Source organism: Lissotriton vulgaris, chromosome 10, assembly GCF_964263255.1.
Source record: "Lissotriton vulgaris chromosome 10, aLisVul1.2, whole genome shotgun sequence".
Lineage (NCBI taxonomy): Eukaryota > Metazoa > Chordata > Amphibia > Caudata > Salamandridae > Lissotriton > Lissotriton vulgaris.
In genome coordinates, this window is record NC_141698.1 from 492,793,831 (window position 1) to 492,810,526 (window position 16,696).

Below are 16,696 nucleotides of genomic sequence, written 5' to 3' on the forward strand. Positions count from 1 at the left end.
CATCCACCTCCTTCGACATGAACGGCACCTTTGGATGCATCGCAAAATTTAACTGGCTTACTGAATTTTGTCTCTCCCTTTGATACCAAACCAGGTTTTCTCAATAACACCCAATCACCAGGTTGTACATCTTTTACTTTTACTCTGTTAACCATGTCTGAGTACTTCTTTGCCTTTTCTTGCTTTTCCACTATTTTTTTCCTTACCATAAGGTTTCTGTCATCAACTTCTTCTGAAATTACATACTCTTTGTTCCAGTCATTGAATTTGGGTGTAATTTGACTGTTGCATTTCCTCCCTCTCATTAGGAAGAACGGTGTTTGCTTAGTAGTTTCATTTGGTGTATTATTATATGTATTGATTTTCACCCTTATGAACTCTTTTACATCCATCTCTGAAGCCACAGCCAGTTGGATGCCTTCCTTTATGTATTTATTAACCCTCTCCACCTGGCCGTTACTCTTTGGGCTATACAAAGGTGTTTTTACCTGTTCAATTCCTGCTTTTTCTAGAAAATCAGTCATTTGTTTTGAAACCAACTGTGCGCCGTTGTCTGATACGAATACTTTTGGCTGGCCTTCTTTGTCAAATACTTTCTTCAAAAATTGTATTACTATCTCAGTTGTTACTGCATTTATGAATTTGAAATAGACCCACTTTGAGTAGTAATCAGTGAGAACAATCAGATTTTTACATTCATTAGGTAAAATTTGGAAAGGACCAGCAAAATCAATTGCAACTTTTGCCCACGGTCCGCTTGGGATTTCTACCATTTGAAGTTCATTTTTTTCTATTCTCCAATGTTTATCAGATTTCAAACACTGCTCACACTTGTCAATGAACTCTTTTATTTCTTTATCAACCCCGGGCCACCAATAGTTCATCTTGATGATGTTTCTAGTTGCAGTACTTCCTGGATGACCCTTATGAGCAAGAGAAATAGTTTTCTTCCTTAATCCATTTGGTGGCACAAAAAGTTCTCCTCTCTTTAGATAACCATTCTCCAATGACAATTCATTGCTCACTTGCTGGTAACTCTTTAATTCATTTTGCAAGTTCCTGATATGAGGCTACTTGGTTCTTACTAAACACATCACTTTTCCCAAGGTAGCGTCCTTCTCCATGTTTTCTTGCCATTCCTCCTCTGTTATAGATCCTTCGTACATGACAGTTGCGTCAATTAATGCCACCACACATTCAATGTCATCTAGTGCCTCTTCTCCTTTTATGTCTACTGGTAAACGAGACAAACAATCTGCTCTGTAGTTCTTGCCTCCTTTAATATGTTGTATCTCAAAATTATATTCTTGGAGCTTAGACAACAGCCTAATTAGTCTTGAGCTCGCCTTGCCGTTGCCACGACCCTCACCATCCATCATGTATACTAATGATTTATGGTCCGTGACAATGGTGAACCTTTTTCCCCAGAAATAGTCTTTTAATTTTTGTACAGCCCATACACAAGCCAATGCCTCCCTTTCGATTGTACTGTAATTCACTTCAGTTTCGTTCAACTTCCTTGAAATAAATGCGATGGTGTTTTCTTTTCTTCCTTCTAGCTGACAAAACACTGCACCTATTCCTTCAGCACTGGCATCGACTGTTACAACATTCTCAAGTTCAGAGTTATAGGGTTTTAGAGCAGGAGCTCCTGCTATTTCCTCCTTCACAATTTTGAAAGCTTGCACTTGCTCATCCAACCAATTGTAGGACACATTTTTCCTTAATAGCCTCCTGAGTGGTTCTACTTTTTTAGCATACCCTTGAATGAATTTGGCATAATATTCACTAAGGCCCAAAAATGACTTTAGTTTATCTTTGTCTTTAGGTTCTGGTGCCTCTCTTATTGCTTGTACAAGATCTTCTTTAGGGGTGATTCCCTCAGAAGTCAATACATGTCCTAAGTATTCCACTTTTTCTGTCATAAATTTGCATTTTTCTTTTGATACAGTCATACCTCTTTTTTCCAGTATGCTCAATACTTTTTCAATCAAATCCAGGTGCTCTTTTTCGGTTTTTGAATACACCAGGATGTCATCCTGGAATGCCTCTACTCCGCTTAAGCCCTTAAACAAAACATCCATTAATTTCTGAAAAACTCCAGATGAGGAGGCTAAACCAAATGGTAAACGGACATATCTGTATGCCCCAAATGGTGTTACAAAAGTTGTTAGATTTTTCGATTCATTAGTCAAGCATACCTGGTGGTAGGCTGCTTTCAAGTCAATCAAACTGAAAAATTTCGAGCCAGATACTGACTGTAAAATTTCTTGAATTTTGGGGAGAGGGTGACAATTTACGATTATGTTCTTGTTCAGGGACCTTAAATCCACACATAGCCTAAGGTCTCCTGTCTTTTTCTTCTTGGACACTACGATAGCAGAAACTCAATCTGATTCATCTGCCTCCTCAATGACACCCTCTCTAGTTAACTTATCCAATACCTCTTTCAACTCCTTCTTTATTGACATAGGTATGGTCCTTACTTTATGTCTACTGGGAATGGCTCCATTTTTCACTTTTATGTCATGGGCGAACCCCTTTACACATCCAATCTCATTCTTGAACACTTTCTTAAATTTGTCTAATGTACCTTTTAGATCATTTCTGTTGACATCCAAACTCACACTGTTCACCCAATCCTCTCTTAGAATTATTGGATCTTTAGCACCAGGTACTAACATTACTCCTAATTTGGCTAAGTCTCTCCATCCAATTAAAATTCTCCCTTTTTCAGCAACATACACTTTAGTATTAATCTTCCTACCTCTAAAGGTGACAGTGTCATGAAAATATCCTAGCATGTTTATGTCTTTTTCACCAAATGCTTTTGGATTGACATCTGATTCAATTAACTCTATATTTGACCATTTCTCTTCAAACATTTTATCAGAAATAGTAGTTATGGGCGACCCAGAATCGGCAGTAAACTGTAACTCTATTTCACCAATTTTCCCTTCACCGATGGGCCCTTTTATCTTACCTTCTTCCATTTCTACATATAAGATAATGTTTGCGCACATTTCCTCATCAAAATCCCCAACAGTATTTACATTCACATTACTATTGGCTCTTTTAGTTTTGCACAAAGCTGTTAAATGTCCATATATTTTGCATTTAATACATTTCTTGTTGATTGCTGGGCATGTTTTGCTATCAGCGAGATGTTCTTTAGATCCACACCTGAAACAGCTTAATTGCTTACCTCCTGTCCTTTTCTCACCCCAGCTTTTCTCACCTCTCACGCTGTCCCCTTTCTTTTTTTCCTGCATATAAAATACATTTGTATTACCACTAGCATTAGATAACATTTTTGTAGACACTAATGATCTTTCTATCCCTCTAGTGATATCAATAACTTCTTGCAAGGTTGGCTTTTTACATGCAAGCAACCTTTCTTGCACCTTTTTAGAATAGCAATAGAAAACAATTTGGTCTCTAATATAAATGTCAGTCATGTCCTCGAACTCGCATTCCATAGCTAAGATCCTTAAACACGCAATGTACTCATCAATGGTTTCTCCTTCCTGTTGCTTCCTCTTTGCGAATTCATGCCTACCAACCATGACATTGTTTTCCTCATCAAACTGTTTTTCTAGCCTTTTTACAGCTTCCTCATACTCATTTAATGGAATAAATGTGCCTGGTGGACTTTCATATTCCGGTAGGCTATCGAATACATCCTGTCCGGCTTTCCCTAGTAGTCCAAATAAAATAGAACACTTCCTTTCTGCATCATAGGCCTTCCCATCAATTGATACAATATAGTTCTCAAATGCTCTTATCCATTTCCTCCACCTCATAGCTGGCTTTCCTGGCTCGTCAAGAAAACGTGGAGGTGCACATATATTATTACTTTGAGCCATGTTTTTCCCTTTTTTATGGTTGATATTTGCCTCAGTTACACTTGTTGTACTTAATGTAATTCTTCACACTTGTTAGTTGTTATATTCTTTACTCTGTTTTATTCTTATTTCGATGAGTAAAACACTTTGTTTTTTTTTTCGTTTAGACTTTTATTTTTCCATCACTTTTAAATGTATATTATATTTCTCAAATATGCTTATTAGTTTGCTCTATAAGTCGCTTCCGATTTTGGGTTTATTGCCTCTTCACTTTGTTTGTTCCTCGTTAACTCTGTTGTATTCATAGATCGAATACACAGGATCGGTAACACTGAGGAGATTTTTTTTTTTAAATGGCCGCTCGATGGTCACATGTGATGACGTTTAACCAGCTTATCCAATCCTGTTCGACATCGTAGTTTCCTCCCAGAATGCCTCACGCGACACGTCTGAGAGGAATATTTCACGGTGCTGGCAATTTCCCTCAGGACTTACTGATCCAGCACAGAGACGGCTTGAAAAGAGTTAAGCTTCCTCACCAGTTCACTCGATCTGTATTTTATTCTTACTGTACGTCAAATTAGCGCGATTTGTCACAGACTTGTGCGCGTTAAAGGCTGAGCGCTACGCTGAAGACTAGCGCGCAATGGCAGAACTCCTCTTAACTTCACTTTCTGCGCTGCGTTAAATGCCGTAAGCGCACTTACTTCCAGTTCATTATCTTCCTCAATATTTTCCCACAACTGCACTTGTACCGACAATTCCGCTACCAATCTTCATTCAAAGGTGCGGTCCGGTATGCAAATTCAACATCGTCATCCGTGGGCCTTTGATCTCCACGTCCTCGTCGCCAATTGTAGTGGGGGCCAATAATGACACAACTAAGTATGATATATAACTAGGTTTATTAACTAAGTCAAGTCAAGTCAAGTCATAAAATTTGTATAGCGCACTACATACCCAGAGGGTTTCAAGGCGCTTAGGAAGGGGAGGAGGATTATTTATCAAATATCCACGTTTTAAGCAGCTTTCTGAACGCTAGGTGGTTCTGGGTGAGGCGAAGGTAAGCGGGGAGTGAGTTCCATGTTTTAGCAGCCAGGTATGAAAAGGATCTGCCTCCCATGGTGGTCTTGTTGATGCGAGGTACAGTGGCGAAGGCTTGGCTGGAAGAGCGGAGTTGGCGGGAGGGGGTGTAGAAGGACAGTCGAGAGTTGAGGCAATCTGGTCCGATGTCGTAGAGTGATTTGTGTGCGTGGGTAAGCAGTCGGAAAGTGATCCTCTTATTGACGGGTAGCCAGTGGAGGTCTTTAAGGTGACCAGAGATGTGTTCGTTGCGTGGGATGTCTAATATGAGCCTGGCTGAGGCGTTTTGTATTCGTTGTAGTTTCTTCTGGAGTTTAGCGGTGGTACCTGCGTAGAGGGTGTTTCCGTAGTCCAGTCAGCTCGTTACTAGAGCGTGGGTGACTGTTTTCCTTGTTTCGGAGGGGATCCAGCGAAATGTTTTTCTGAGCATGCGAAGAATGTTAAAGCAGGAAGAGGATACGGCGCTGACTTGTCTGTTCATTGAGAGTGAAGAATCCAGGATGACGCCAAGGTTCCGTGCGTGGTCTGTCGGGATGGGTGCTTTTCCGAGGGCTTCCGGCCACCAGGAGTCGTCCCATGCAGAGGGGGATGTACCTAAGATGAGGACTTCTGTTTTGTCTGAGTTCAGTTTCAGACGGCTTTGTTTCATCCATTCGGCGACTTCTTTCATTCCTTCGTGTAAGTTAGTTTTGGCGGTGCTGGGGTCCTTGGTGAGAGAGAGGATCAGTTGAGTGTCATCCGCGTAAGAGATGATGTTGAGGTTGTGTTGGCGGGCGATGGCCGCGAGGGGGCTCATGTATACGTTGAAGAGGGTGGGACTGAGTGAGGATCCTTCAAAGGCCCACGGGGAGCCTGGGGAAATAGCTGGCAGTAAGTAGCCCTGACAGCTGTCAGATGCCATCTGACAGCTGTGACGTCATATATATAGCCCTAATAACATTGGCTGATGACAGTGACGTACAATCATGGAAATAGACAACACATTCCATTACAGTACAAGATACGTGTTCAACAGTAGTGTAACGCTCTAGTCATTGCGGGATGACGCAACGACGTAGAGCGTGGTGGCCATTTTGGCGATATATCGCGGAGTTTATGAGGAATACAGATGTGCTTCCGGTGCTCTCCCGAGTTATTAAATAAAGCCCATACTTACCTGCAAACAAGTCTGTTGTTCTCATTAGGGGTGAGCCTCGATCTTACAACAGGTACCATTCCTCACACAATTAGCCCCCTGAAACTAACCAAGAAATGTTTTGTGAAAGATTGCACGCCATGAATGTGGGCCACTTTTTTGGGTAGCCCGGGTCGATTTTTGGTCCCAATCCGACCCTGTACATAAATATTAAGCTGCAGCACTGTTTACTCTGCAGCACGGTTTACGCTGCTCCGCACTATGTACATCATACAAACACTCATGAATGGCCGAAACGAAGTGACATGTCAGAGCGCTACATTTACTAGATTGAGTGAATAAAGGGTTATTGAGGCTGATGATATTCCTTCAGGCATGCCCTAGCGTTCAGAAAGCAGCTTAAAACGTGGATATTTGACAAATAATCCTCCTCCCCTCCTAAGCGCCTTGAAACCCTCTGGGTATGTAGTGCGCTATACAATTTTTATGACTTGACTTGACTTGACTAGCACCACTTCGATACGTGACATTGACTTAAAACAACAAAAGCTGCGCCGACTAATAGAACAAAATGCTGTTATCGTCCGTTTTCCATTTCAGCTGTTATGAATACTTTTTCGGCTTCTCGTCCTTCTTCTACTTCGATGACAGCGAGTCTGTCTTCTGTTTGTATTCGTGAGGTGACACCGGAAGTAAATAATATGTGTCGGGTGCGCGCCGGTGACGGAGACGCAAGAACTGACAGCGCAGAGGACAAGCGTAAGCCCTGGGCCCGGTACCCGTAGTATGGACTGATCGGAAGACCCCCGCACCAACACGGCAACCCCGCCCAGGGCCCGTTAGCGACGCACGGGATAAGACTGACATAAAACGGCACCTGTAACGTCCATCCGTCTCGGTCTAATGTCCATTACTAGGTAAAGAGCAGGCCTCCCAGTACCGATGCATGTCTCCCGTCCGTCCAGAAGCAGTCTGCTTTGGAGCGAAAACACTTCACTTAGGATCAGCCTCCTTCAAGCAAAAAGCATAACAGAGCATCTCACCGAAGATCAGTCCCCCAGTCGCTGTCCGACCGCCCGACTGCAGAAACCCATCACCCGCTCACGACTAATCCACAGAAAATCAGACGTCGAAGTGAGTTCCACTGTTATTTTTTACTGCTAAATAGCTCTACTGCTTTACTCCCGAGAAGACCACAGTGACTGGAAACACGTCCACTCATCCTCGTCACATACAGGATACAAGACCTAAAACAAGCATTTGCAATGCATACGTTCTCACATTTGTTAAAGTTAGAGGTGTTGGCGTTTAAAATGACAGTCGTTTTTACTTTTTTTTTATTTGCAGTGAAGTGCTTATATTTGCATAGCGCTATTGCCATTGGTATGAACTTGCTGCGCTTGAGAACCAGAGAATGGGAACTAGGTTATGAGGGAGGGGAGAGGAGTAATATTCTGCCTGAAGTAATAAAAGTTACAGCATCCTGGAAAAAGCAAACGCTGATGGGGAATGCAACATTAAGTAAAGAATGTGAAATGTAAGCAGGAACAACATAGATTCAGCGCTGAAGTTGCAAGTAAAAGATGAAGCACAGAATAGTACCTCCTGGAATGTTGCACTGCCCCACTCACGGCGGGCTGCTTATAGATGAAGGCGCGGTGGGTCCCGGACGAGCGTAAAATTAGCTGCCTTTGTTTTGTGGTGGGACCCCACTGGGAAGGTGCAGCACCGAAGCTGCAAGTAAAAGATAAAAAGCGGCACTCGTAAAACGGGAGCTGCACTGAGAGTATGTTCCTAATTATTTAAAAAAATGGTGGTGAGATAGCCGCGCCTTGCAGAAGAAAAGAAAGGCCTGGCCTCCATACTGCTAGATGAAGCTTGGCACGCCAAGCTGCAACATTTACAAACCAGTAATAAACAACAAACTGGTAAGAGCTGTGGTGCTGAAGAAAAAAGCGTGGCTGCCATGTTAAAAGCTGAGACTCTACGGCTGCCGTTTTGCAGAAATAAAACAAGCCATGAACTGAAGCGCTTGTAACTGCGAACTGAAGCGCTTGCAACAAATGTTATCTCCTATGCTGTGTGACGTTGCAGTTATACCCCAGGGCGGTTGCGGAAGCTGGAGAGCATGTTGTGCCTGCAACGGCAGCTAGGAGAACGTCATTAGGAAAGTAATGCTGACAAACTGTAAATAAAACATACTGAGGAAGATCACATGTAAACAGGGCAGTCCTCATGGGAGGTTAGAAATGGAGAAAAGGAGGGACTACTAATCAAATTAACCAACAAAATGAAGCATATCCAAAAAACAGTGAAAGGAGCCAATTGAAATCATGGACGGGAAATTGGCGGATCATAAAGCCCATATTCTGAATACAGTATACAGCAACAATCGGTTCATTCAAGAAATGCACAATTTCTAATGGAAAATTACATTTATCCTGATATATTCAGAAATGCCACTCAATGGTGCACTGTCTACGTCAGAATAATGAAGCTGACACACAAAATATCCTACACAGTATATTTACATTCATAAATTGGGAAGGAACACACAGATCGTATATCCAAGGCACAGGACTGTTATATAAAATATATAATTATATATATGTGCCTTATAAAAGGTACATTGCATAAAACATAATCCAAAAAACAGGACACTGGACATGATGTAATACACAGAAAAATTACTCCGTTGGACTTCCATTCATTACTGGAAAAAAATGTTCAAACATAGCCTTATTCCTTAGGTGTAGGTATGTAAGACATTGAGATGGAACACCTATGCTTTTCGACGTTTTAATCCTCAACGCAAAGTGTGTGAGTACAACACATCACATTGGGTCTTCTTCAGGACAAAATAAATTCAAAACAGCCATAATCGAATAGGTTCGGCATTTAAATTTGTGTAGGTAGAGGTACATCAAAACCTCCAAGATTTATACAAAATGTGGGGTCCTCAATCTGGACCTTCAGTGAAGTAACCCGTGTGTATCATTAAAAAAGGTGCCTATTCATTTCACGACACCATAGCCATAAAATGGAAGCTAAATATTTCCTTTTATCTTCAAGGATTCAAAAGGATTCTCTTATTCAGTTTTCAGTTTATAAACTTTATTTCGATTTAAAAAAAAAATCACAAAAGTCAGCACAAACAAACATCAAATCCGAGTTAGACATACCAAAATATCACTATATAACCATACTTGTTTACTACAAGGACATATGACAATCATCATTAAGACAATACATAATTTAATAAAAGCTCTAAAACAATCTGCAGTCGGTGGCCAGGAACTTACATAATGAACATTTTCTTATAAAAAGAGCATCTAATCACACAATGAATAAATCATACAATGATAATAAAATGTCAGTTGATAGACATGGGAGTGAGTTTATCTATATCTCCCTTCGGTCCACCGGATCACCCATACCCGACCCATGAATTTGGCTGTAGCTATCATAATGGGTCCGTCTACTGATGTTTTAAGTAATCTAAAAACCTCAATGCATGACCTGATACCCAGGGCTAGACAAATAGGTTTCAGCCAGCGTCGCCGCAGGTTACTATATACAGGGCATGCAAAGAAGATGTGAGGCATTGATTCTTCTTTATCTAAACAGAAGGGGCAGTTGCTACTACTTTCATCTGGGTTAGACCATTTCGAAGTAAAGGTCTTGGTAGGTAGAGTTCCCACTCTGAGCTGGTGGAATAGTTTTCTGTCACATGTAGAGGTGATTAAGTCCCAATACAGTTCAAATTTTGGTTCATGTTTGGTCTCCAGAAAAGTGCTAGACAGGGTAAGACTGGAAGAAACTGTAAACCGTCTGATATTTAGCAAATGCCAATAGGCTGCCTTTAGCTCTGCTTTGCTTGGAAATGCGCTTGTGGCTGGGGAGGTCCACAAACGACTTAGCCCCAGCTCATAAAGAATATTTCTGACACAACTAAACCATGCAATATTCTTGTTTACATACAAATCCCTGACTTCTAGCAAGGCCAGGGCATAGTTGGCCAGCTCTGGAGTCACCCAGAGTCTCCTCCAATATACTAGTAACCTATAATGTGCAACATCCTTGATGGACTGACAACCCAGATCTAAATATAAGGGAACCAGTGGGGTCGTTTGCGGAAGGCCAATCAATCTTAAAAATTTGTTTTGACCCACCACTAAGGATTTCAAATTCACATACCCCCACAGTTCTACACCATAGAGGATTGAAGCACCAATTCTAGAATTTTAGATTTGCAGAATAGGAGCTACTGGTTTAGTGTAAGAGCATCTATGCTCCTTAAGCAGCGCACCAGAAAGTTGAGCATGTCTCACCGTTAGGCTGTCTATTTGCGGCTTCCAGCTAAGTTTTTTATCAGTATCTACCCCTAAATGTGAAAAAGTCTCAGCTTGCTCTAACATACCTTCCTGCATTCTAACTTCACCGATGGATTTATTAGAGTTCTGGAGAACCATAAACTTTGTTTTGTCTACATTAACAACAAGGTCATGGTCTGCACAGCACTCCTCGAATCTCGAGAGGGCACGTTGTAGGCCCTGTCTTTTTTTTTTATGAGAGAGAATGAGGGTGTCATCGGCGAACATTAGAAGGGGGATCTTTGTTCCTGCCAGACTCGGGGCATCCGTGGGGAAATTATCAAAATATTCCAATACCCCATTTATGTATATTGAAAATAAGGTGGGAGCAATACACATCCCTGCCTTACACCCTTCTCTACGGGGAACTTTTCTGTAGTACTACCTGCCAAATCCATCTAACTTGGCCATAGTTATCTGTATAAAGTTTAATAACAAATGTCAAGATATCCAATGCCATACCCATTTTTAGGAGGCTATGCCATAGTTTCGAACGAGGGACTAGGTCAAAAGCGGCATAAATTGAACCTTTACCCAGGGTAACAGTGCACCAGGAAATGAGGACAAACCTTAAAACCTGGTCCACTGTACTCATACCCTGTGGAAACCCTGCTTGTAGATCGGAAAGGATGTGGCAATCCTCCAGCCAAGTCTGCATTCTAGCTAGAACCACCCTGGCTGATACCTTTTGAATGCAATCAATCAGGCTTATAGGCCTATAGTTACCTGGTAGGGAGCAGTCCCCCTTTTTGAAAATAGGGAGGATTACTGCACCCTTATCGATAGCATTCATTAACACTTGTATATACGTTGCCTAGGAGTCTATATCTTGGAGAAAAAGATCTGCAGGAATGCAGTCAAGACCCGGAGCCCTGCCCTTGGGGACCTGAAGGAGCGCATTTTCTACCTCATTCTTAGTAATATTGAGAGCAGGGGGAGGGGACGGCATTACAAAAGTAACCTGTGGACCCGAGTCCTTTGCAAACTGACATTTAAAGTGGCGGACCCACTCAGGGCTCGACAAATCTGAAAAATTGTACTAGTCCTGCAGGTCGAGTAACTTGGAAAATCCCCTCGACCCAACTTGACCTCTGTCTCTGAAAACGGAGCAAAAGTGACAAGTTAACAAGATTTAAAGGCATCTTTATTGCTCAGTCCCGTTGTGAGAAATAAAAATGCCTTTAAATCTTGTTATCTTGTCACTTTTGCTCCGTTTTCAAAGACCAAGGACAAAAGTTAGTTTGTCTTCCTACTCGCCAGAAAGGGCGAGTGGGACCTAAAAATAGCTCGTCCTCATCCATTCTCCCTCGCAAATGCGAGCGGGCGAGTGGATTTGTCGAGCCCTGCCACTGATCCGGTTCCACATGGTTCGTTGGCACATTTCTCGGGTCTCCACTTCACCAAGTGCCAAAATCTCGTCCTGTCTCTCCCAAACCACGCACTAAGCAAATCAGCCCAATGGGCTTCATCCCAGTCCCTTTAACCTGTAATTGTGCTGCCTTATAAGCCTGCCTCTTCTCTTTAATGGTGTCCCTTTCTTTACTCCTAATTGCCACTGCCAGAGTCCTATAGGCCAAGCGACAGTTCGAGTTATACCAGACTGCAGCCTTATGGTTGGATAATGCGGGGCCTTTTTTCTTCTTTATTATAACATTTTTTTTAAGTTAATTAAAAAATGCTCATGTGCCTGGCCAACTCTATCCAGATGGACCCCCTATACAGCATCTTCCTGGAGAACAGCTAGAGTATTAGCTACCAGATTGCTAATTTCTAGCAATTTCTCTGGGTGCAATCTTGGCCGAGTTAAGGCATCTTGTGTCGTTAGACAAGTGACCTTCTACAAAATCGACACAAGGTGGCAACGCATCAACATGCTTTAACTCCAAAGCCCGCAAAGTAACTAAGAGTGGATTATGGTCACTTTCTATCCGGGTTTCTACCACCATGTCTAACAATTTTGACCAAAACTCCTTGTTTCTGATAAAATACTCAATTTGACTAGAGCGATGCCCACTATTATAGGTTGGCGTCCCTGTTTTATCAGAAACTGTACGACCATTTGCTGCCCTCAACCCATGCTCCAAGCAAAATACTTTCAATTGGGGTGCAGCACTGGTCCATTTTTTTATGGGAGGAAGTTCCAGGGGTGGAATCAACCACTGAACATCCTCCTCTAAGATAAAATTCATGTCCTCGCAGTCAAGAGGTTCATAAGTGCAATTGAAATCCCCGGCTATTACTCTTATTCATATGGAGAGATGGAATAAAGCCAACCTGTTCCGCCTCACGTCTGGAATAGAGCAGGTTGGGTTTATTCCCCATTGAGGACCCCACATTTTGTATAAATCTTGGAGATGTTTTGATCTACAGCTAAAAATAGAGCTTGGCCACAACTTGCAGTGGTAAGGTGAATCTATGTCACTTTTCCTGGATCCTTGTATTACACTTATTACAGGTGAAAGGTGATCTCTTGTATTTGCGGTTGGTTTCCCGATGTTTATCACAGATATCTCATATTAACCTGGGCTTGCGGGAAGAGATGAATCTGCATTAAAAGGTTCTGTCATCAGTGAATTTGTAAACAAAGTGACCTGCTTTTGCATGTCTGTAAAAGTGTACCTGCAGGTGCAGCTTTGTTGACTCTTTCTACAAAAATCTGATCTTTAAGAAGGTTTCTGATGGATACTCGTCTGCATTAGTTTATTATTTAGTATTTACCTGTTGATAGCATTTAAACTATTATTTCTTTCAAGTGTGTACATTAATTATGTTTTGTTGGAGATAGGAGAAAATATCCTACTGATCTCAGGGCAGCTGCTGACTTATTAATTCAATGTTGCATAAGCTGTTGTGATTTCATTTCGTTTTAAGCTCTTGCATAAATATGATTTCAACTTTGTGACCTTTATAGTGGATGTTACTTCTAGTGGACTGTCTGAATTATTTCTCCATTGTAAAATAATGTATTTTTCCCTTGGATCCTGTGCCTTGTTAAAGTTGTAGTCTTTCAAACTAGTCCACCTGATTGGCAGTCTTGTTTTTCATTCTTCCAAGCCAGCTGTGGAAGTAAAGCATTATGTTCATATATCACCGAGGATCAATTTCTTTGCACTCTGTTGCAGAAAGAAAATCTCTATGTAAATAAGGCATGTTTGTGTAGCTACTGTCCTTTAAAACATTTTATACCCTAGTAAAGTGCATTACTTTCTTAATACAAACTCAAACTCTTTATTTGTTTCTCTTTGGACTTACATAGTACTAAACCTCCTTTACTTGTACATAAAGACTGAGATTTCCAGAAGGAATTAGAATACTGGGTACATTTCACTTGCCTTTGGTGGCGGTGTAGTTCTTTTGTTTACAGAGCTATGCTGGAGAGGGATTCCTACATTTGCCCATAACAACAGTAGGTATGTGTTGACTTGATTGAGTCAGATTCTCTCAGACACCTTCAGATCAAGTTGCTCCTTGGTCTACGGTTTCATGCAATTCATTCTTTCTCCTCACCTTGCAGTATTCTTAGGTATGTTACTCTGTTTCTGCTGCCAATAGTAATCAAACATGGCGGTGTTAAATGCAGACGGTATGGAGAGTTTCTCTATATTAAGAATGCATTTCAAACAACTATCGCTATAAGGGGGTACAGAAATGAAATGTCAAGATCCTTGGCCTGTTGGTAGCAATGTTACTTCCATCCCCCATTCTACATGCTGGACTCGTAGTCCGTTATCTAGTCAATGACATTGTAAGTGGTATCAATGTTGATCAGTTGTAAAAGAAATGTTGATCAGTAGTTCCTTATCCTCCAGTTAGCCACTGAGCCACTGTTTCCTCTTCTCTGTGACACTGACCTGTCTGTCAAACATCCCCTCTTTTCGTGTCATTCCGTTGGCTCCAGGAAGTCTGATGTAGATCCAGGAGGGCTGGAACCATGTCAGATTTTCAGATATTAACATAAAATAAAAACGCACACAATGAAAATGAATCTCGATGGAACGCCTCTTTATAGTTAATTGTTATCCTGAAAATCTGACATGGGTAAGGAACTTCTGGAACTACTTTTACAGTCCTGGCGTAGTTGTGTTTTTATTCCAGGTAGGATGGACAGAACAATACTGCTGGCCTGGTTTACTCAGTAGGGCGATGCAGATGAAGGTTTTTTTTTAAAGATTTTTCAGAATGCAGGAGTTTGTCTTGTTTTCATAGTTTATAGTGCATCTTATCAGTCTCTTGCCTCTGTACTTCGTTCATGCCACAGATTTCCATTTGTCAGCCTATCCTTTTTGTCATCTGGCTCATAATACCCACAGGTGTCCCCCAATTGAGTCCACAGACTGCCAGTACATTTTTTTTCCTGATCTAGTGGGTAAGGACCATCTCATTCCCCTGTCCCTTGAGGATCTGTTGCCTTTGTGTACAGTTCAGTTGAAAATTGAACTCTGGATTCTAAGGGGCAGGCAACACAATTTAGTAGTAGGCAATGTCCTCCTTTCTTGAATGGGCTTGGTTGAAGTGACAAGATTCTCATACAACCTTACCCATCCCCGGACACAGACCACTTGTAAATAAAGTTCTGGTCATAGTTTTATAACATTCGAGATAACCGAAGGGAATATATTTAATTAATAGGCATTTTATTGTGTGTGTGTGGAAAACGTCCAGGGTTGCATGTCCTTAGCTGTCCACTAGGCCAACCATACAATTTTCTGCCCTTATCTACACCTATTTTTTTCGCATTGGCCTTCTGGTCCTGAAGACCCAAGTGGAAACAGAAATGAATAGTCTCCCATTTCTGCAGATGATGGCCGGTGAGTGAGGGACACCAGAATTGTGACACCACACTTGCTCAAAGAGGGCGGCCCATCCCCACCATGCTATGAGTAGTTTAATGGTTGAAGACCTTGATTTCGTATTTCCGCGTACAGACTGTTTAACCTGCCTTGCTAGGAAAGAAGCTTGTTAGCACCCTCAATAAAAACATTTTAGTCCCCCATAACTGTGCACTCTCCCTGAATGGGTGCTTTTAGTTATGCATGGTTTACTGCAGTTCTGTTTCACAGTTCGATGCATTTGTGTGTTATGTAATGGACTGTTTTTGCACAAGGGGGTTCCTCACATAAATATAGAAAAAAAGGGACAACCTGACCCGATTCACCTACCCCCTGTTTGTGTTATTGGACGTGAAGGCCAAATCTTATGTCTAAATTCTACTTAAGGAGTTGGTGTCTTCGGCACTCCGGGCCAAGTTATCCCCTTCTATCAAACGGGATTTAGGAGACACTCTTTCATGCTGTAAAACACAGCAGCCCAATCTTACTTGGTTGACTGCAGCTTTCGACCTTCTCGGCTGCACTTATTTACATGTGTTTTTCACTCTGCCGCCTTTGATGGCATAATTCGAAATAAATGTGGTCTAAATTAGCGGATTGGAGGTATTAGAATAAAGTGAAGTTTCGATGTATGACTATCTAGGTGTGTGGTTCTCAGACACTGGCAAGGCCAGCCAGGATTTCTGCTAGGTTCATATTTGCCTTATCCAAACTAAACTGTCATCTTTTTGCACCTTGAACGGAAGCCATCACTCAAGTCACAGGGGCCAAGCTAATACCTACACTTTCATATGGTCATCTAGCTGATCTAGGGAACTTTGCTTCTATTTTAGATATACTACAATGTACTGCCTATAGAAGATAATTCCATTTCTTAAATGCAACCACTGTTCATTACTTCTCCTGAAATTTGATCTATCTGACCAAGATCTTAAATGCAAGGATTTCTTTCTTAAATATTATTATTCGTTACAGCAAGCCAAACCGGGCACTCTGAAAACTGCCTTACAAGAGGTCTTCTGTCAGTCAGACAATCCTTGGTCACAGTATTTAAAACAGATGATCATAGATTTACACGTGGATGTGCCCACCTTAACCACTGTCTTAATTCCGTATTCAGGTGTAAAAACCACCTTATGATACAGGCCCGATTTCTCTTGAGGATGGCGGATCTCAATTCGGTCCAAGATTGCAAATCCTATGAAGGAATGGCATTGTAATCCTATTTGAAAGCTGCACTCAGTAGGGGGATCAGACTTAAAGTTCTCTGCGCAAGACTGATAGTCTTACCAATCAATGACTTTTCACTCTAGCTGGGATTATGATTTCAGGACTGGTCCTTGCAGATTAAGTTTCTATAAGAGAAAGTCCATGCTTCTTTTACTTTGATGCTGTCCAGAATTTTTTAATGTACGACGCACCTTCCTGAGC

The 16,696-nt window shown here is 41.6% G+C and overlaps 1 protein-coding gene across 3 annotated transcripts in view; it reads left to right on the forward strand.

Moving 5' to 3' along the window:
- The first annotated feature begins 6,740 nt into the window (after positions 1–6,740).
- Positions 6,741–16,696, forward strand: part of NAA60 (N-alpha-acetyltransferase 60, NatF catalytic subunit) — a 99,789-nt gene continuing 89,833 nt past the window's right edge. For all 3 annotated transcript variants that reach the window (XR_015300692.1, XR_015300693.1, XM_086941349.1), the window contains exon 1: positions 6,741–7,197. The gene's annotated coding sequence lies outside the window, so the exon portion shown is untranslated. The remainder of the gene's footprint in view (positions 7,198–16,696) is intronic.